General features: G+C 44.1%; 1 protein-coding gene and 1 long non-coding RNA gene across 19 annotated transcripts in view; one reads left to right on the top strand and one right to left on the bottom strand.

The window, feature by feature from the left end:
* NRG1 (neuregulin 1) overlaps window positions 1–21594 on the bottom strand; it is an 811186-nt gene that overhangs the window by 284054 nt on the left and 505538 nt on the right. The gene's annotated exons all lie outside the window — the stretch shown is intronic.
* LOC128343314 (uncharacterized) overlaps window positions 4366–21594 on the top strand; it is a 63354-nt gene continuing 46125 nt past the window's right edge. For 6 of the 7 annotated variants that reach the window (XR_008315466.1, XR_008315461.1, XR_008315467.1 and 3 more), the window contains exons 1-2: window positions 4366–4585; window positions 5632–5742. This is a non-coding gene — a long non-coding RNA (uncharacterized LOC128343314). The remainder of the gene's footprint in view (window positions 4586–5631; window positions 5743–21594) is intronic. The other variant, XR_008315462.1, reaches the window with a different exon arrangement.

Below are 21594 nucleotides of genomic sequence, written 5' to 3'. Positions count from 1 at the left end.
GCCATAGTTTGCTGATCCCTGCTCTAAACCACAGAAAGGGATAAAAGGGCCTGAAATAATTGTGTGTTGGGGGGGGGCACAACAAATGCAGCCTTCAGGCTCCAGTTCAGGCTCTGAATGATAATGTTCTCATCTCATTGAGGTCAATGGCCAAACTCCCATAGAATTCAATTGATCTGGATTACAAGGCATTAAAATATAATATGAGAGCCTTGAAGGCATTGCACTGGCTGCCAGTCTGTGTCTGGGTACAATTCAAGGTGCTGGTTATTACTTCTAAAGCCATAAACGACTTGGGCCCCAGGAATCTTAGCAACCACCTGCTCCCAGCTGAATTTACCCAACTAACCTGATCAGCTCGGAGGGCTCTGCTCCATGTGCCAACACCTACTGAGATCCACTTGTCAGGTACGCAGGACAGGGACTTTTCAATTACTGCCCCCAGGCTATGGAATTTGCAAACGGGTGAGATCCGTATGGCTCTCTCTCTCCCAGCCTTCAGGAGGAGGAAACTGCCATTTTAACCTTTTTAGCTAAATTTTGTTCTCTTTGTATTGAGTGTTTTTGTATTGTATTGTTCTTTTTATCTTGTTAACTGCTCTGAAGTCTTAGGACAAAGGGCAGTATATACATATAAATAAGAATAAACAAAGGGTAAAACAGCCTTGTTAATTGCAGAAGACATTATAGCTTTGAAGCAACAGAAGTTATCAAACAACAGCTGTTAAAATATATAAGAACAAGCTAACAATTGGGTAGGTAAAAAGAGTATTCACAAATCATTTTGAGATACTTTCTTTTTGGGGATGTGGTACTTACTAATAATTTTACTAATGGTAGCCAGAAAACCTCCTTATTAATATGCTTAAGGAAAGGTGGTATCCCTACTCAAATCTATTTCAAAATAAAATAGAAGAAGGGGTCCACAAATTTTGGCTGGCCTTGTGGTTGCCAGTAACCTAACCATCCCCAAGTTCTCTAGGATATGCAGAGGACATGAGAGAGGGGATGGGTCAGCTTCTCACCTCATCTTTGGAGATACTTGAAAGAACTAAGAATCTCTAGATAGGACCTCCCTTCCCGTGTAGAGGAGGGCAGTGTTCCCTCTAAGGCATGCACACGCCTGTGCGCTCACAAGTTTTCTGATGTCAGCTCAGTTAATTTTAGATCCCGCTCAGGTTGGATTAGGAAGGCTCCACTCTGAATGCGTGTGCGCACACACTGCTTTGATACTGCCGCGCCCAGAACAAAACTCACAGATGAAAAAGACTAGAGAGAAAACTGGAGGACAGAGGCAGCTATTAAAGTCATTCTCACAACCTGTAAGTGGGGTAGGGATGGCACAGAGGGGAAGGCAGGCTTAATTTTACCTCCCCCCCTCGCAATGATCCTGTTGCTGGTCTTGCCCCAGGGAACAGTGAGGCCATGGGAAGGCTGGGGAAATGCAGCCTGGCCTCCAGTAATCCCTCAATGCACACGTGTGGTGCAGTGAATTGGGAGATTTCCCTGCAAGCCAGGTGCTTGGCTCTCTGTCTGCTTGGGCTGCAGGCAGCCCTAGCAGACACACGACCAGGAACAAAGGTAGAAGGACACACTTGTGCCCTTTTACTGGGGTAATAGCCCAGGGCAAAAATCCAACCCAATCCTACCCCAATCCCGGCACTTCACATGAGCACCCAGTAGGGCTGCACAAGCTCAGTTATCTAAAAACCTTTAAACCTTTGGTTTAAAATGGCTTTAGAAATGAGGCTCCATGCACCCGCATTTCGCCTTGATCAAAGATGCATCAGGCAGAAATTCATAGGGGCAGCTCTAGGAAGTGATTAGGGAAACTGCATCTGTTAAATGTCTGCCTGGATGCATCCCTCCCCAGCCCAATGTCCAACTGAAAGACAAAGGCAAAGTGTGGGTGCATGGAGGCTCATTTCTAAAGCCATCATCATATACCAGACTGTACTTAAGTGGCGCAGTGTGGAAATGCTTGACTAACAAGCAGAAGGTTGCTGGTTCGAATCCCCACTGGTACTATATTGGGCAGCAGAGATATAGGAAGATGCTGAAAGGCATCATCTCATACGGCACGGGAGGAGGCAATGGTAAACCCCTCCTGTATTTTACCAAAGAAAACTACAGGGCTCTGTGGGCACCAGGACTCAAAATCGACTTGACGACACACTTTACCTTTACAAATTCTTTATAGCTTACATGGTGCAGAAGTTAAGATGGGGACCTTAACTTGCAATTTCCATTCTTTTTAGAGCATGAGTGAAAATGTAAAGCTGTTTAATTCTCATTTTAAACTAACAGTTTTTGGATTTCTGAATTTCCAGGTGTTTTAAAAAGGGAAATCTGATTAGACACTATGGCGAAGAGCTTACCCAAACCACAAGGTAGAACGTCCTGATGTTGAACACCAAAATTTTTGTAAAACCTTCAACTAAGATAAAGTCATACTCCCCCCTGCCTGAAATAACACAATTAAATGAAATTAGTGGATTCAATAATAGTGACAGCGATAACCCACCTCATGATTATTCAGCAGTGAATAAGGACACAACAAGAAGCAGGTAATTTTTGTTCACTTTAAATCTGTACTTTTTTTTCTTTAAAGAAAAAAAAGTTGCACAAACAACAACAATTAAAAATAGCAAACACTTTATAAACCATGTCCAAAACTCACAGAAATTTCCTATAAACCTTGCAGTTCTTCTGCTTGATTTCATTCCCTTCAGGACAGTGTTATCAGCAAAACAGTGTAAAGGTTGTACACAGTAATGTAGACCTTCTCACATTCACAGACACAGGCACACACAGACACCCCATACCTATTCCAGAGAGCTCCTTCTCCCAGCCCTGGCAAGCCAGCATTCCCAACTGGCTACCCTGCCCCCAGGGCTCAGGTAGCCTCCACTCATGTGTGGAGTCTGCACATGTGCAGAGACCATCTGAGTCCTGGGGGCAGAAGCTGGGGCAGCTGGCAGGGAATGCCAGCTTACTGGAATGAAGCATCTGCTGGAATGGAACAGTGCGTGGGAGCGTTTCCTGTCGGCTGCTCCGCCTCCAGGGCTCAGGTGGCATCCACTCATACATGGAGTCTGTCTGGACAGATGGAGACCATCCGAGCCCTGAAGTCGGAGGCTAAGGAACTAGCAGGGAACACCAGCTTGCCGGGGCCTGGGGTGAGGCACACGCTGGAACCGATGTGGGGCCCGTCCCAGAATGGAACATCAGGTGGAAGTGGCAGGCAGGAGTGGTGGCAGTGGGCAGCAGGAGGGGCAGAGCAGTGGGTCAGCCAGAGGCATATCTAAGGAAAATAGTGCCTAGGGCAAGCACTGAAATTGCGCCCCTGTCCAAACATCTGACACCCATCTTTCAGATAACTTTGCCATAATATCACCTCAAAAATACAAGTTCAGACACTTTCAGGAGAAACAGGTTGTAAGCAACACACATATGCCAAGGTTGGCAGGTTTAGCCTTTTTAAAGCCAAACTTTCGGTTATGGCTCATTTGACCCACGAGTATACCCCTTAGGTTCTGGCAGCCTAGATGCATACACATACACATACAACCACACATGTGACACATATGTGCCAGTCGCCTTCCCAAGGAAATGCAGCACATCCATGTGCTGGGCATGCCTTCAAAGAGCTAAGCAGTGAAAGCTCTCTTTCGCAAATGCTCTGCCACCTCAGCACACCTCACTACAGGTTGCTGCCTCCAAGAAATTCAGGGATGGTTTTTTTCTGTCCAACCAGCTTTTGCCTTAAAGGGAGATGACTGCAATGGGAAATCCTAGGGGGGCTCCAAACAATCTGAAATTATCCAGCAGCTTACAATAGGCTTGGATCCAGCAGCCCGATCAGGAAGAAGGTGGAAGTTGTAACAAGCCAAAGAACAGCAAAACAGTGTGATATTCAGTTTTGTGTTTTTTTAAAACACCACACAAGTTAAAGGCAGGCACTTTCCAAGTTTGAAATACCACAAACCTTATAATCAAATTGCTTGAAAAATATTCAGATAAAGATAGAGCTCTGTATAGAGAATTAAACAGCATGAGAGTGAATATTTCTATTTTATTCCTTGCCTCTCCCCGCCACCTATCAGTTTTGCCAGCTTACAAGGTATTAAACCAACATTGTCTTTTTAAGGGATGTTTTGTCCACTCACTTTTGTGCCATTTATATCTGTTTTTTAAATGCTCTGGTCCCTTGCCAACAACTTTGCATTCCTCTAACTCCCTATATCAGGGAAAAATCTAGACTTGGGTCTTGCAGAGGCCATTTGAGCATGTGCAGTGACCATTTTTGTTTTCAGCAGCCTCTTTTTTAATAATTTAAAAGAAAAGGCTGTCACACAGGCTCAAATGGTCCCTGCGAGGTCCTATGCCTTGCCAGGCCTCGCAGAGGCCTACTGAGCATGTGTGGTGACCTCCAAAATGGCCACTGCACTGATCTTTGTAGGCTGAAACAGGCCTGAAAATTAGCCCGAGACAGGCTGCGGCAGTGATCTAAGAGGCCAGCAGAGGGAGGGGGGACTTTTGCAGGGCCCCCCGGCCTTTAGGAAGCCCCCCGAAGGGGCTACAGGTATTTTTTTTAAATCCATGAATTGGGGAGGGAGTGGGGGGCAGCATGGCACTGGCACCCCCCCAGTGGCGCCTAAGGCATGTGCCCTGGCTGCGCCCCCCTAGTTTTGCCTATGGAGGCAGCCGCCATGCTTATTGTGGGCAGCACCACTTGCTACTGCACAGACTCTGTTAACACTAAAAATGCATTTTTCTGCCTCTTAAAACCCAACTTTGAGAATCAATTGTAAAATAACCATCAAATGGGTCCCGGGGGATATACAAAAGGCACTTTTCGGGCATGCAGTCTAAAGGCTGGAACTATGCAAAGGGACAGCAAAATCATTTAAATAGCACTTCCTCAGTCCGAAAAAATGTTGCCAACCCTTTAAATCCCTGTTCAAAAGAGAAAAACTCACTGCTCGATCTAAGCCATTTTCCAACTGATCTTCTCACCAGATTTGCAGGTGAGGTGTCTCTTGTCACCAAGTGAACATGTGCTGATGGCCAGGCAGATAAGAGAAATGGTTTTGATTTCATAGAATGTTCAGAGCTTATAATGGTGGGATGTTGAAAACACTCTCCAGCGTAAAGATACTGGCACTATTGCGCCAGTATAATAAAGGATGCTGCCTTTTCCTATAAAGCTGTTCCTTTGTCATCCCCCCCACCCCACTATGATTTTAATCTCCTTTGAATTGTTTGTATTCTGTTAAGTACTGTGCAGACTAAGGCTGCTAATGTTACACATTTCAAAGGAAAAAATACTTTAAAGAGAGTTTCTATTTTTTTAAAACCCATATACTGTTTCTACCTTGAGGTGCTTAGGGTGCTCAGCAGTATCTGAGACCATAAAAGGATGAGACTTAGTTAAAAGCAATGACAACGTATACAGAGTAACATACAAAGGAAATGTATCCTGTCTGAACAGAAAGGAGAAGTGTGCAGAAGGTATGACTCAATCCAGCTGTGTTGCAGACTTATAGTGGGAAGGATTTCTGCTCATCTGCCTCTGGAATAACTAAACTCTGTTTGGAGTGATAACAATATAATATTGTCTTTTGCTAGGAGCTATCAAGTTTATTCTACCACTGCAAAGAAGCATTACATAAGTGAGAAAGGAAGAGCTTGTCTTCTCAAGAGATGAATCTGTAAGCAGGACCCAGTAGGAATTAAGAGGTAAATTCTCTTCTCTTGATGACCCCACATATTAGTGGCTTGAGATTCACATGTTTTGGAAAATATTTTGGAAAATGTTTGGCAGGTGCCATTAAGAGAGGGATGGGAAACTAAGAGCTGATCTGCACATGCACAAAAATATCTTAAAACATGTTTGCCATGTAAACAGCCTAGAGATACAAATTTCAGCAGTATAAAATGTGAAAAATAAATAAAACTAGCTGATCCTGTGCAGAACATCTGTGCCCTAGCTCTCCGTCTCTCACCCCTCCCCGGACAATCCGGATCCCTCCCCTGCCTTCCCCCACTCTGCCTTAAGCCACCCCCCCCAATTCAATCAGTTCTCCACCCGCCCCCCACAACTCAGTCAGTTCTCCCCTGCCCCAACAGAGCGGCATTGCAGCATTGGCAGTCGAAGTCGGCTCCTACCACTGGTCTCTGTCACATCAGCCTGCCCAGTCTCTTTGCAAGCAGGACGACTGAGCCGGGGCTTCCCTTCTTGCCTACACGGATGGTAGGGATATGCACAGAACTGGTGGGGGTGGGACAACTTTAAGGGCAGGGGAGGGTGCACTTACTCCTCCCTCTGCTTTCCCCCATGGACACTCGCTTGAAAACCAGTCCAGCGGGTGGCAGTATACCTCCCTGCAGCCCCATCCGCTCTTCGGACTGGAAGAAGGTGGAAGGAGCTCTTTTGCACGTGAACATCTAACAGACAGCCCTCGGTGAGCAGGTCTGCCCCAGCTTGGCCACCCTCTTCAGAGGAAGGCTCGGTGGGGCAATGGATCCCGCTGCTCAATGTCTCTTTTTCTTTCTTTGCTGCCACCACCTCTCCTCCTCCTCCTCCTTGGCAGCAGCTGCCCCTCTGTCCACTGCTCAGCTCTACTCCATACCTTGTCTCTCCTCGGGACAACTCTCTCTCTCAACTCTCACGAGATGTGCCATGCACCACGGGATTTGGTACATACGTCCTAAGGCTTTTATATAAAAAGATGTAATACAGTTCTGGGTTGTACCATTGAGGATGAAGATGAAGGCTTGCCTGTTTGAATACTTTCCTGTGGAAAAAAGACCTTGCACAACCACTGTGTCAGAAAGAAGGGTCTAGGCAAGTCTTTGCTTCAAGGTACTAGTAGCTTACTATTTTTACCGAGGATTGTGCAAATATGCTTTCACCTAGTCCACATGCTGAATGGCACAGTTTAGGTAAAGCTGTATCATGTGACTCTGATATAATGTGTAGAGTAATTTCAAGTACCAGTAAGCTGTTCAACAAGAGCTTGTGAACATGCTACAGCTGCCAAATGTATACTGCTTGAGATGGCCTATGTATGTATTGACCCTAAACCTGACGTTAATAAAGGATTTCTTTTGCCCAATGCCCATGCCATCTGAGGTCTTATGGGATGTGTGGCTGCCACCAAAACTAGCAGCCTTGCATCTCTTCCCCCTCCCACTAGTGTCTAGTTAGTAAAAATGTATGATGTGATATAACAGAGTATTGAATTTCCCCACACCTGCAAGTGGCAGCCAATGACATCAAGCAGGAGTGGGAAACTCGAAGTGCAATAACATCATGTTACACATTTCCACTTACTGGATATTACAGGGGAGAAAGAGATGCAGAGATCCTGTTTTCAGGTACAGCCACTGGAACTTGAAAGTACCTTAGCAGACAGCATTCCTTAGATAGCAAGTATTTGAGGGATCTCTCTTATTTATTCCAGAGTCAGTTCTGGTACTGCCCTCTCGGGCAGCACCATCACCGCATGAATTAGAGCCCTGCATTGGCAAAGGCAGTTCTGCAGAACTCTTGTTATGCTGCAGGGACATGTAAACCACTAAAGCTATAATTCATATTAATGAAAACCTAGCCACATCGATTAGCACTATAAAGAAAAAAACCCCTATTACCTCCCACAGGCTTGGCTACAGAATAATATTTTTATATGAATGAGTTTCTTTTCCTTTCAACATTTTATGTTGGCAATTGCACAGGTAGAATTTATGTAGTCCCCCACAGAGGTCTATGACAACTGTGAAATATTGACAACTTTTGTTTAACCAAGAGTGGTGGAATGTCTGAGATCCCTGCGTCTCATGGTACTTGGAACTTTCAAGACTAAAGCCAAGACTCAGGAGTTACTCTGGGGGAAACAACAGGCAATTACCATTGACTGCAGAGATCACATGTAATGCTTATTTTAGGCTGGCCAAAGTGAAGAGATGAAGATTATACTTTTCTTAATTACTGCAGATGTGAAGACCTGGGCATTTGAAATGGTTCACAGTATCTTTGTACAGACAAGTGGGATCTGCAACAACATGTGGCCAGCAGTGTAGAAATGGGAGAGTGGGCCCATGCTCATGACACAGGTGGGCTCCCCTCTCCCCGTAGTGCTCTCCCCAGTGGCAGAGCATGCTAATGCATGTGCACACCCCACTCAAACAGCTGCCCCCATCCTTCTTCCATCAGCTGAGAACCCAGCCAATGGAAGGAGGGTGACCAGAGCTGGGCTAGCCGCTGAAGGAGGTGGCAGCACCTGCAGGTCACCAGCAGGGGCAGGAGCCCTGGAAGCGGGAGGTCAGCGGCTCCCCAACTCAGAGCACGATGGGTTCTTTGAATGTGTCTACTCTATTACAGCTCCATCCCTGCATGTTGCAATAGACAAGAGTGTGATGTGGTGGTGATAAGGTCAGACTCAGACTCAAAAGACTTGGGTTCAAATCCCTACTCAGCCATGGAATCCACTGGGTGATCCTGAGTTAGCTGCTGCCAGCCTAACCTACCACACAGGGTTGTTGTGAGAATACAATGCAGGGGGAGAGCCATGTACGTCACCCTGAGCTCCTTGGAGGAATATTATGGACTCCTAGGGGCATGCTCCTGTTCAAGCTCCAGCTGGCCTGAAACAGAAACCTTTTAGTGATGTTCAGGCTTTGCAGTGGAAGGAGATTTAGGAGAGGGGAAGGGGAAAGGCAACCTGTTCCCACCTCCATTCCCTTGAAGCCTTCCTCTACTGGGCTATATAGTGCTAGCAATCGGGTATGAAGCGAGCATTGTATATAGTGAAGATGAAATGTTCTGGAGAGAGGGAATGGGAAGAGGAGTCTTTCCCTCCCTTTCCTTCTTCCTGAATCAGAGTGCAGGGATGGGAGCCTATGCGCTCACATCAACCCCAACCCCCCTTTAGAATACCTATTCTAAGCTGTTAGGGGCTTGAGCAGGACAATTCCCTTCATCAGCTGATCTCTATTTTCCTGCCCCTCTGCCCCCCACCAGTGGAAACCTCAACCTCAACCTCAACCTCAACCTAAACCTCAATGTATCTCAATTGCTCTCAACAGTGCTGGCCCATGACATTTTGCTAACTGAAGCAGAGCACTAAATGGTGTCCTTTTCCCTTCCTCCTTTTTTGGGGGGGGGGGGTTGTAATTTTTATCCCCCAGTTAATTAGCAGAGCACTAAAGAAAGTACCCACCCCAGTTACAGAGTAGTTTGTAGAGTTGAGATGTTGCTGCAATTTAGAGAAGACTCATGGAGATTCTTGTAAAATAAAATTATTGGTTAGATTTATTGGTGAAGAACACCTTTGGATAGGAAAGATCTAATCCTTACTCTAAAGAACTACATAATGAATAGGTGGGGGAGGGGGAGAGATGCTTCCCTCTACTCTCTAAGAGGAAAGGAAGGGATTCTGACTCTCACAGGAAATACCTGAAGAGTCATATCAGGGGTCATAGAGTAGAGACAGGTAGAACAGCCAGGGAGACCCTTACTCACTATCTCTACTCCCAATGCCCCTAGTGGTCAGTAGGATAGTTGGTACAAAAGGTCAATGCACTGGAACTCCAACATTTTTTCTATTTTTTAAAAATCACACCCTCAGTTATTTACTTTTTTCAAATCTCTCCCTTCCCCTTCCCCCTGCTATTGGGAAGCAAAAAGGAAAAGCAGCGAGGAACCATTTCAATTTCCTCCCTCTGCACGCCATCCAGGGGCATGGGTGCTGGCTGAGCTGCTGTGCCTCTCTTGAGAACTGGCCCACAATCTGCTGGCCGAAGTGGCCATTCACTTGCTTCATGGTAGGGCCAACCCTGACTCTCAACTATTAAGTTGCATTTACACTGCCATACCGTCCAGGGGCGGCTCCTGCACGGGACAGGGTGATGTGGTGGCCTCAGGCAGCAAATGCACGATGGGGGGTGGGGTGAGTGTGGACACCCCACCCTACTTCCCTGCTGCAGGCATAATCCACCTACCTGGGGCCATCGCTGCAGCCTCCCCTTTGCTGCCGCCATTGCTCTCCCTGTGCATTTCCCCCCTTCACCCACAGCCTCAGCTGTGCATTTCCCCCCTTCACTGGCCTCACCCTCTGCAGTGCACTGCTGTTTGTTTGCAGACCCATCCCAGCATCCTGCTTGCTTCTGCTGATCGTCACTGACTTTCTCTCCTGCTCCATCTCCTTCAGCGCCCATCAGTGTCAAGCAGACAATCAGCAGAAGCCAGCAGGGCACTGGAACTGCTTGCTGGATCTGAGGGCAGAGTATGCCTGAAGTGTGAGGCTGGCACAGGAGGAAGAGGGGTAGTGCCGGGGTCATTTAGGCAGGGGGCAGGACGGGCAAAAGGGTGGGGCAACCTCAGCACTGATCCTGGGGCGGGAGGTGGGACTGGGGTGGGAGGTAGAAGAGGAAAAGGAGACAAGTTGGTCCTGAAACAGCCTGCCTTTCCTTAGGACCCCCCTTCCCCCTCCTGGAGTGGCAGTGAGAGCTGCCCATAGAAACCAACTGAGAAATCCTGGATTTAGCAGCATGGCTGTGACTGGGCAGCAGCAGCATGCCCACTCCCTCTGCCCCAGCAAAAGGTAGTGGCTGAGTCAGGAGTTCTCCATCTCTGACAACAAATGGTCTCGTTCGCACTTAACATGGAACCGAGGCTAAAATGAACTTGCGGATCCACTCCCCACCCCCACCCCCAGCACACTTACCTGTCTGCATTTGGATAAAATGGACTGGAGCTGAACTGCAGTCAGGGAGACTGTAGAGAGGAGGGGGAACTGGCTGTGTGGGCTTCCTTCTGGCATGAAGGACAGCCCTGACAGTCAATCACACCTGAAGAGAGGGAGGAGCTTCCTCCCTCAGCTTCGGTTTCAGCCAGCACAGCCTGCAGTTCTGCATCTGGACATATAGCAGGCAGTTGGAAACCTTGGGTATGAGCAGCAAAATCCACTACCAACCAAGGTTTCAAATTGGAGTTTGGCAAGGGAAACCTCAGATCGCTTTTCTGATGGGACTGGGGTTTCACGCATTCGCACGTACAGGTATATCAACATCTGGCTCCTTCACCTCTGGTTTCCCATTATGTGCGAATGTGGCCATTGTGTGTCTCTGGGTATTATCTCTAGCTCCTCAGCATTCCATAAGGTCCTAGAAGCTCAACAGTTCCTGGAAACTCAACAGGGCCATTTTGCAGTTTAAACCCCCCCCCCCACATACACATTTTGTTTTAATTTATACATGTATATACTAGTGCATATCTAGGAAGTCTCCCAAGTATAAGGAAACAGTGACCTTATTTATGAGTGGCCCTGCTTCATTTCCAAACTGATAGGCACCCAACAACTGAGTTTACTATTAGATGTAAGGATCATGATGATATTGTGACAATTTCTTACAGTTTCATTTGTTTGTATCCAAAGGAAGTTGGTCATGACTAAGCCCAATGAAATAAACGAGACAAGTTAGTCGTCATGATTAATAACTTCAATAGAACTCAGTGATGATTAACTTCCTCTGGATATAATCCATTGTCATTTAGTTTTAAATAGCTCTGTCACATGATTAAAAATAGTTTATTAATTATCTGACTTGATTACTGATTAATTAAATTAAAACCCATTAAGGTTTTTTAAAAAAGATTTTGAAGGGAGTTTAAGATAACTTACAATTTAATTGTATTACAATTTATTAAATAAAAGCTACTACTCACTGTTAGAAGGAAAGGACATTTTAAAAAAAATGTCTATTTCATCCCCATGATGATGAAATTACAGAATTAAAATAACCTCAGAAATAAACAAGTGACTCATTAACTTTCAGTCCACTGGTTAAAAAAAATCAGTTAATCAACCAAAGCTCTGGTTAGTTAATCTACCAACTAAACTAATTAAAGCGAACAGCCCTAGTCTTGAAATATCAGGATCAAGGTCAAGTCTCAATCGCTTGCATGACTAAGATTGTTTAATAGATTAGATTGTTTAATAGCTCTCTGAAGTTATTCCAAACTAAAATCTAGCCATGAGCTCAAATTTTCAAACAATGTAATTTTGGGCATTAAATCCCCTCATATTTGGATGTACCTTATTTTACTTTAAAGATGTATAATGTATTATGGACTATTGGATCTATCCTGTCAACTGTCCCTCCACCAGCAGTGTTGGCACAGGGTTAATGGAGCCGAGCCTCATCCTTAATGAGAAATAATAAACAGCATAAGCAGAGAGCAGCAGCCATTTCCAAGACCTGTGGTGATTTAACAAGCCCCATTCAGCATATCGGAAGACTCCTTTGGCAGCAGGAGCCTGTCAACTATGCACGGCCTCAGGATCAAGAAGACATTTGCTTTGGAAAGGAGAAAGATTTATAACTACAGCTGTTTAGCAACAGATCACCCTTTGGGTCCATGCTGAAGGATGGATGTTTGCAGAGCTCATTTGCTGGTGCTTGAAGCCATGCAATTCTAAGACAGCCAAGTACAGCGAAATAAAGTGTGCAGTGTAACTCTTGAGGCATTTTAGGCAACTGGGATCAACCGTGAAGTGATGCTGAAGTTTCTGTGAAATAGCCCATCCTCTGTGGGTTCTACTGGAACAATAATTTGGTCCCCTTAAGTTACAGGGCCATTATCTGAAGCAAAATATTTTATTTTGTGTTTGCCGTTTTATTGCAATGTGCAGTTTAATTCTCTAGTCTGCACAAAGGCTTTGTTTAAAACAAGAAACATGAATGAAAGAATGTGAGCCCACCTTCTGTGAAGTGTGAAATTGAATTCAGTGTTCTGTATTACAGTATCAGATTGTGACTTAGGTGGACCTTATTTTTTGCTGACATTACTTACTATATTTCAGGACTAGAAAGAATTTTAAGCATTTTAAGTCTCAACAGTTTTTAGGAGTCAGCTTTTAAAAGCCATCTCGTATGTCACACAGGAACAAACCAGGAATCACCAGCTGTACACTCAATGGGGAGCAAACCACAGTTCCCTAGCACGTGTTCCCCTGTATAATATAAATATTTGCAAACATACATTGGCTGCATTCACACATTACACTTGTAAGGTGTACAATTCAAGCATCTTAGGTATACACCTAAACAAGTGGCTTTCATTTCAAGGAGAGCCACACACTAGGCTGGAAAATATTGCAAAGACCATTTTCTGGGAAGAAGATATGATAGGGATGTAAGGGACTATTTACCATTTTTATATTTACTAAATATTTTTATTTAGTCCTCGTCCACTGCACTAGCTTGAAGAAAGAATGCAGATGCTTTATAATCCCCTTGATGTGTTAACTATCTTGCCCTGGTAATGTGGTGAATGGCAGGACTGTCCATAATTGCTAAAGGTGGCAATCCTAATGTCACCTGTTAGAAAGTGGCATTCCCAACTCAGGGGGGCCGTTCAACAACCAGGCAGGCAGGCAGGCATAAGGCTTCCCAAGCCTTGCCTCCGCCCTCAGTGATCATGGTTTTGTTCGTGGGAGTGTGCTCCATGCTCCCACACCATCAGCCCTGCTCCGTGCAGCATGGGGCAGGGCAGATTGATCTGAGGTTGGGACTTGTCTCGGCTTCTGCGAAGCCCACAAGGCAGTGTGTGGCATGCACACTGCATTGGGGGATTCCCCCAAGAGATGGGCACTCTAGATACCCACCTCTGCATGTGGCTGGGCTGGAAGTAGCGCGTGCTCACCCATGAGCAAGTAGCCAGAGGTAAGGGTGCACTTGCTCCCTTAACCTTGGCTAACAGCCAGGGAAAAGAAAATAGTGGGGCAGGGCGGCACTGCCCCGCTGGGCTTGGGCCCAATCCCAGTGGTTCTCATGCGTAGCCTAATGCAGGCTGGGCGTCCCAAGCCCAGATTAGGTTGCGTGTGGAACAGCCTCAGGGAATGCTAATTATAGCTCCTGAAAAATTAGTTATCTAAAGGGAAGGGAAGCAAGCCATTTTGCACTGTTTTTCTTAGCCTGAAAGTTGCCAAACATTCATTCATTCAAGTAATTTGTATAGAGCCTTTCAGATAGAGGTCTCTCAAGATGCTTTTTAGGCAATTAAAATTTATAAGAATGTGTCTAGAGAGCAATACATGTATTGCTATATGTGTAGACACACACTCTTGTGAACGCATGTAGGTTGGGGAAGGAGTCTGTCATCACAACATATTCATTCATCTCTTAATAAGATCAGAAAAGGGCTTATGTTGCTTTGGCTGAGAGGTGATAAAAGGTTGATCTGTCGATTGTAAATTTAAAATATGAATTATTCGGCATTCATAAAAATATGAATTATTCGAACTCCAGTTTGGCTCCTGTCCATTTTGTCCAAATGTGGGCAGGTAAGCGTTGGGGAAGGAAGCAGAACCGCGTGTTCCTTGGACCCCAGGTTCTGTGTTACATACAAATGAGGCCATCAATTGTCAGAGATGGGGAATTCCTGACTCAGCACAAACTTTTCCTGGGTCAGGGGGAGTGGGCATGCTGCTGCTGCCCAGTCCCAGCCATGCTAAATCCAGGATTTCTCCACTGGATTCTATGGGGAGCTCTCACTGCCACTCCAGGAGGCAGTGACAGTGAGATTTCTAATTTTGCCCAGGGCACACTGGAAGCAGGGATAATTTCATACTGATGCTAAACAGCTGTGATGTACAGAGATCAGTGACCAAATACGTTTATTGACAAAAAAGCTGCTACAAGTTCAGGCAGCTGCTCTGCTTGTAGCACTCCAAGTTCAATTACATCCTGAAGAGTAACACACACTCTTTCCTGAACAGGAGCTCCAGCCTGTGGGCGTCAGATGAAACATAAAAGTACATGGGGGATGACTGAATTCTACTTTGTTATCTTTACAACCTGACTTTGCAAACAGTTTGGATAATACACTGACCTAAATGAGGGGCCAGCTGTTCCCATGTTTCACTTTCTGATATTCCTACCTACTCTTTTGTCATCTTTTCTTTTTAAAAGGAAAATTGCTAAATCTCCTTGCTGTTTGGCATCATATTATTCTCCAGATGTAACAAAGTTTTGCTGGAGAAATGTTGATGCATTTGCAGCTGCTCACACAGGTGACTAATGTGTAATTGCCTCTGTGGGATGACTTGGTAGGGTACAAAATTATGGGGAAACACCTATGCCTTTGATTCTCAGGAAATGGGTATCCCTAATCTAGCATGGGACATTGCTAAGGGGAGCTTGATCTCTCCCTGTATGATTTTTTGGGAATGCCTTCCTTGAGACGGAAAGAAATTTATTGGCACATATCTATCCATCAGTGCCTGTGGGATTTGTGTAGTTAGCACACAGGCCATCTTCCAGATATATTCCTCCTAACTGTATCTACTAGTCTGATTAATTCCATATAAAATCCTTTATTTTTTGTGGCTGCCTTGTCTTCACAAGAGTATAATCTTGTTTGTGCAGAACATGCATCTATAAATAGTCATAATTTGTATAGGGTGGGCTGACATTTTACAGAAAACAGAAGAACACAGGTTTGTAAGTCATTCTTGCACTGTATTTTGTGCTTCTAGGGCAATGTACAATGACCTAAGCACATCTCTTCTTGGGAGATGGAACTGTAGCTACCACACCTATCTTGCTATCTTCAAGATAGCAAGATAGGTGTGGTAGCTACAGTTCCATCTCCCAAGAAGAGATGTGCTTAGGTCATTGTATATTGCCCTAGAATCTTGAAGATAGCAAGATCTCAGCAATTGTACAGCTCACACATGTTTCCACTAGAGAAATGTATGGTATTCCTCTTTGCATGTTACCCCAGAATTTCATAGAGCAGACGTTCACAGACATTGCTTAATTTCTCATCACTTAATTATAGTCACAGTTGCATACATGAACTGTCTCCAAGGAAAGTATTGTGCTTGAAACTACTGAAGGTATTTGATCTCTGATGGCATATTGACACACAGAAGTCACTCATGTTGATGATTCCATTAATCCAGACTGACGTGTCAGACACTCCTCTAATCTCTTCTTTTGCTCTCCACCTCTGGCCACTCCAACTCTCTTGATCTAGTTCACCACCAGCTGCTCTGTCTCTGACCTCTTTACTGCAGAATTCCCTGTCTCTGACCATTACCTTATCTCTTTCACAATGCACACTTACCACCTCTCCATGCTCTGCTTCCTGCTCCTTCCCTGATCTGCAGATCACCGATGCAGTGGCTTGCTTGGAAATGTTGCCTGCTCTCCTGTTGCTTCAGTCAGCTCCTTAATCTGCAGTTTCAGCCTTGGATTTATCCCTGTTCTTAGCTCTTGACTTTTTTGCCCTGCTCTCCCAATTAACTATTTGGTCCACTAATCTTCAGCCCTGGCAAACAATTCTGGAGGAAAACAAAAGAGCTAGCCAATTTTGTCTTTAGAAATTATATTCTCCCAAGTATGCCAGCTACCTAGCTAAGTGACACTACCACACCTCTGTATTCTGCTTCAACTCTAGGAATATTCAGTGCCTTTTCTCTACCTTTGATATCCTACCAAGGCCTAACTGCATTGCCTTCTTGAAATCCACTCAAGATCTTGCCTTGTTCTTTAAGGATAAATACTATATATTCTTAATTTTAAAAACTAAGATTAAAATCATCCACTGATCGCTGTACTTTTATCTCCCACTCTCATTCCTTTTCGAGCTCAGTGTCTCCCCCTACACTAAGAGTGAAATTGTCAATGAATTTCTAAATTATAAAACATTGAACATATCCATCAGTTAATGGAAATTTTTGGAAAACAAGCAATTTTTAAAAAAATCATTGGTTACACAAGAAGACGCCAAGAATATAATTCAAAAGTTACAAAATAATAAAGCTGCAAGATTAGATATACAGGTGGCTGTTATTTGTGGAGGTTCCGTTCCCACCAATTTCTGTCGATAATGAAACCACAGATAAAGAAATCTTAACCCTATGGGGATTGGGGTGTTAGATACCTAAGCACACTGAAGTATGCTGAAAATCAGAAGAAAAAGCAGGGGAAGCAGAAATAAGCACAGTACCTTGCTCTCCAGCAAAGCCCCCAAATTTCCAAATCCTCTGATTTTTGTTCATTTTCTAGAGTTTTTTTTAAACAGAAAAGAGCCACAAAATGGCTCAGAACTACAAAATGGTAGCAGAAAATGACAGCAGAAGTCGTTTTCTGCCACTCAAGTATTGCGGATAGGTAAAAATAACCCCTTTTTTGCCTTGCGGATAAAGAAACTGGGTCCCTATGACCCAACCACAGATACATGAAACTATGGGTGCTGAGACTGTGGGTAACGAGGGCCACCTGCATTGATCATTTGGTATTTTTAAAAGGTTTGAAAGCTTACACCAAGTGTGTGTGTGTGTGTGTGTGTGTGTGTGTGAACGAACGTTTTGTTGATTAACAAAGTATTGGGTGGAGTGGGTAAGGTCTGGGGTAAAAAGGCAGAGTATGGAAACACCTTAACACAGAGAACATGTAGCTCTACCTATCTACTCAAGACCTTCCCCGCCTTCATCTAATACTACTTCTTGAACTTCCTGTTCAGTATTTGAGCTCGTAGGTTTCATCACCATCTCAGTATGTCCAGAGTGAATTTGCAACTTTCCTCCCAAGCCCTTCTTTCATTGTGCAGTTTCCCTGTCCATTGACTGACAACATCACCATCTATCCTGTTGAACAGGCATGTACACTGACTCTTGCTTCTTCATTGCTCCTAATATTCACTCTGTCACCAAATTATGTCACTTCTCTCTTCAAAACTTTGAAAAGTAGATTGCTTCCTCTTTGTCCCTCAACAAAAAATCTGGGTCATGCTCTAGTAACCTTTCCCCTTGACTACAGTAACTTTTCCCGCTCTAGACTTCCATTTTTGGACCGTGGCCCCCTCACTCTATCTAGAACTCTTGTATCAAAGCCATTCACCTCTATCTTTGCTCTGACGATCTGGCACCCCTCCTTAAATCTGTACACTGGCTTCCTGTGTTCTTCTGGGTCCAGCACACAAAGTGAACTGAACACATATTCTCCCGCCCAGCATCTTTATTCCATATCTCTCCCTCCATATTTCTCCCCCCATAGTTATTCATAACTATGAATATATTTATATACTGCTTTTCAACAGAAGTTCTCAAAGCAGTTTAAACAGAAGTATTCATGATGAAGATGGTTCCCTGTCCCAAAGGGCTCATAATAACAACAACAACAACAACAACAACAACAACAACAACAACATCATACCTGAATCTAGCTGATTCAGGTGATTTGGAGACAAAACAAATCACCCCTGTTGTCCATTGGCTAGATTTGGGTATAAACTGAATTGCACCTGATTTGATTCGAATTGATTCAAGATTCGGATCACTCCAAATAATTCCCCCGGATGCCCATATTTCTTTCTTCTTTTTTTTTTAAGTTAAGCTCTAGCCCTTGTAGAAGTGGAGTTTTGGATCAAAATGTGTGGTCACTATTTTTCCAAGTGTTTGGATTCTTTGGTGTACAATAACTTTCCCTCAGTAAGTCCCTTCATTTCTTCTATTCATTTTGACTGTCTTTTCGACAGTGCCAACGGTCAACTGCCATGTGCCAACTACACCCCACTCCCACTCACAAGGCAGTGGGGTACTACTCAGTTTACGTTCTAGGATTTTTTTCCAAGTGTTTAGGCTCTTTGGTGTCTAATAACCTTTCCTCATAATGAATCCTTATGAGGATTCATTACACACCAAAGAGTCTAAACACCTCAAAAATTCTTAAAATATAAACTGAGTACTTGCAAAGCAGTGGGGTCAAAATGAACAGAAGAAATGAAGGTGTGTAATGAAGACACCACAGAATCTAAACACTTCAAAAATACCTTAAAATAAACCAAGTACTCCAGTGTGTGTAGATGACACATGGCAGTGGACAGTTGGCACTGTCCAATGATAGTTAAAATGAACAGAAGAAGTATGGCGTATAATGAATCCTCATAGGGATTCATTATGAGGAAAAGTTATTAGACACCAAAGAATCTAAACATTTCGATATTCCTAAAAATTAAAATGTGTACCCCACTGCCTTGCAGGTGTGTGTGTGTGTGTGTGGGGGGGTGTAGTTGGCACATGACAGTTGATAGTTGGCATAGTCCAGTGACAGTCAAAAATGAACAGAAGAAATGAAGGTGTGCAATGAATCCTCAAAGGGATTCATTATGAGGAAATGTTATTATACGCCAAAGAATCCAAACACTTGAAAAATGACTGCACATTTTGCTCCATAACTCCACTTCTACAAGGGCTAGAGCTAAGCCTTTTTTTAAAAGAATGAAAGCTGGGGATCCATTTTAGTATTACATTACGGCAACTTTGAATCCCCAGTGTTTCCTATGGAGGAAATGTTCAAAATCAGTAAAAACTGAAAAATTCATTAAAAATAAACCACGTATCCCACTGCCTTGAAATCTGGATGGTAGGTGGCACCCATGAGGACCTACTTACCACCCAAATTTAGTGCCCCTAGGACCTTGTTAAGTGATCCAAATTGGTCCAAATCCAAAGCAAATCAAAGCAAATACAAATCGAATCTGGGGTGATTTGGAGGGGGTAGATTTAGGCGCAAAACAAATCAGGGGTGATTTGTTTTGGGCACAAAATGAATCAAAAAATCAATTTGTGCACATCCCTCCTAAAAATGAAATTTGACAGAGGGAACAAGCAAGGCATGTATGCAGTTTCCATGGCTGCTCTGTTACTTGTCACCTACTCCACTGTGAAGCCCGGCATTTTCAGTGTGGCTCATTGTCGCTTTTCATAAGCAGCTCACACCAGTATTGGGATGGGAGATCCGGGCATGATTTCCACCCTTAGGCATCACAGAAGAAATCAGAGACAGAAATTACAGATTACCTTGGGCCACATGATGGGCAAATGTTACAAGCTTGGGAACGTGCTGAAGAGAAACAGCTGTGTCATCAGGATTTCATCTAAATATTATGATTCCCCCACCCGCTTACAATCTCATTGCATGTGCTGCTCTTCACAACAGCCAGAAAGAACCACTCAGTGGGAAGTAAGAAAAAAGAGGATTATAAATGGGGTGGTTTTTTTTAACCCTTTAGTAGATTTTGTTATAACCACAGGAAGAATAACTAGTGTTGCCTGGATTGTCAGAGTCTGTTAATGATTATAAACTTTTTTCACAAGTTTTAATTTTTAAGATATTTCAGCAACTCCTAGAATTTTAAATGGGAAATTGATCTTAAGGTCACCTAGTCTAATCCTTAATATCAAGGCTATTTATTGTCGCAACTACTATGTTCAAACAATTATTAATAGGAAAAAGAATACTGTTTCAGCAAAGAGAACCATCCCATTTAGTCCACTTGCTTCCAGTTTCTGCTAGCAGGAATAACAAAAAGCAACAGCAGAGTGTTAGTACTAAAGCCACCAAGTGAGTAAGTGTGGTTCAAGTACCTGGTATCAGTGTTCCCTGTAAGGCATGCACATGTGCGTGTGCTCACAAGCTTTTTTTAATGTCCACTCAGTTAATTTTAGATCCCACGCAAGCTGAATCAGGAAGGCTCCATTCTGAATGCATATGTGCACACACTGCCTTGATAGTGCCACCCAGAACAAAACTCATTCCACACACAGTTGAAAAAAAATTAGAGGGAACACTGCCTGGTATGCTGTGATATGTGATTGGTGAGTTACATTTTGTGGATAACAACAGTATGCCTGTATATTTTGTCCTTCTATGGCTAATAGCAGCTTCAGGGGTGATTTATATTGGGCAATCGATGCAAGTGCAAACAGTTAAATCTCCCTGCCCTGCTCTGTAGATCTGATCCAAATTGCTCCCCCCCAGCTGCTTTGGGGTAAAAAATAAAAAATAAATAAGAAATTTTAAAAAAAAATGATGTCAGTTGCTCCAAACATAGGAAGCTGCCATATACCAAGTCAGACTATTGGTCCATCTAGCTTAGTATTGTCTACACAGATTGGCAGCAGCTTCTCCAAGGTTTCAGGCAGGAGTCTCTCTCAGCCCTATCTGGAGATGTCAGGGAGGGAACTAGGAACCTTCAGCATGCAAGCAGGCAGGTGCTCTTCCTAAAGTGGCCCCTTCCCCTGAGGGGAATATCTTGCAGTGCTCATGCTTGTAGTCTCCCATCCAAATGCAAACCAGGGTGGACCATGTTTAGCAAAGGGGACAATTCATGCTTTCTAAAACAAGACCAGCTCTCCATGTCACATCTAGTGTAGCCCTAGATGTGGAACTATGTACAACACACAAATGTGTGTAACAAAATGTCAACAGTAGCTTCTTACAAGGAGAAGCAGCGTTGGTAGGAAGAAAATGAGAGCAAAGAGAAGGGAGTGCTTGACTAGTCCATGTTTTTCTACTGAAAATGTACTCCGGTTGCCTCCCTTCCCCACGGAGTATGTTTACCAGGTATGTTTATCTCCACAAACACATGTCTTAAACCTTAAGGGGCAAAAGCATCTGAAGGGGAGTTTCAGCCGGGGGAGGGAGGAGAGCAGAAATCAGGGGAGGGAGTTAAGCAACCCCACTTCCTGCCACTCCACTGCAAAAAATTGCCACCCTGAAAGCTGCTGTGCCTTA

This window comes from Hemicordylus capensis, chromosome 2, assembly GCF_027244095.1.
Source record: "Hemicordylus capensis ecotype Gifberg chromosome 2, rHemCap1.1.pri, whole genome shotgun sequence".
Classification (NCBI taxonomy): Eukaryota; Metazoa; Chordata; class Lepidosauria; order Squamata; family Cordylidae; genus Hemicordylus; species Hemicordylus capensis.
This window is presented reverse-complemented; position numbering and strand designations above follow the sequence as displayed.